Raw genomic sequence first — 806 nt, forward strand, 5'->3', positions numbered from 1 at the left:
GAAAAGTAGAGATTTCAAGCTTTAAAATACTTTTTTAAAAATCTCGATAGGATGATTTTTGACGAAGTTATTCTATCTCGAAATTTACCTATTTTTTCAGGGTGAAACAAGTGATCCTTTAATTTTGTTGAGTAGTGTATCTCGTACGCAGAAATTGGATCATCCTTACATGCTGCTGCAAAAAGACACGGGTTACCTGAAGAGCATGGTGCAGGAGACCGGCAAGGCGATGGCGGAGGTTCTGGCTTCCGTTGCCCATAACTGCTATCAGAATCGTGGATTTTTAGGGCGTTTTGATGTATCCACGGAGTTAACTTTTTGCAATTGCGTCTGATGAACACCATGATTAGGTCATGAAGATTCCGACAGTTTTTGCAATTATTAGACATCACAAATCCTGTGATTTTAAAAACAAGAAGAAAAGTGGAACGCGCAGTCTGAGAATTTAGAATTCATAATCGTCTACGCTCTCACATATTTATCACATAATTCTACATTCTGTTCGCATTGAAATTTTAATTTATTCTATAAATTCTTTTTCTAAAAAATTTATTTAATTCTATAAAATTATAGGACGCCATGGTTTAGGATATTATAATGCAAATGAAATTTAAAACTAATTAAGTGATAATTAAGCAAGATACGTAAAGTAGATCTAGGAATGGTCAGAATTCAGAAAATTCGAAGCAAAGAAGATAAAAAAGAAAACACGTAAATAAATAAAAAGGATAAAGATTATATCAGATTTACGATTTCGGGAATGCCGATAGAGTATTAGAGTATTCAGAACTGGCGAAAATGCGTTG

This window comes from Trachymyrmex cornetzi, unplaced genomic scaffold, assembly GCF_001594075.2.
Source record: "Trachymyrmex cornetzi isolate Tcor2-1 unplaced genomic scaffold, Tcor1.1 scaffold1829, whole genome shotgun sequence".
In the NCBI taxonomy this organism is placed as follows: Eukaryota; Metazoa; Arthropoda; class Insecta; order Hymenoptera; family Formicidae; genus Trachymyrmex; species Trachymyrmex cornetzi.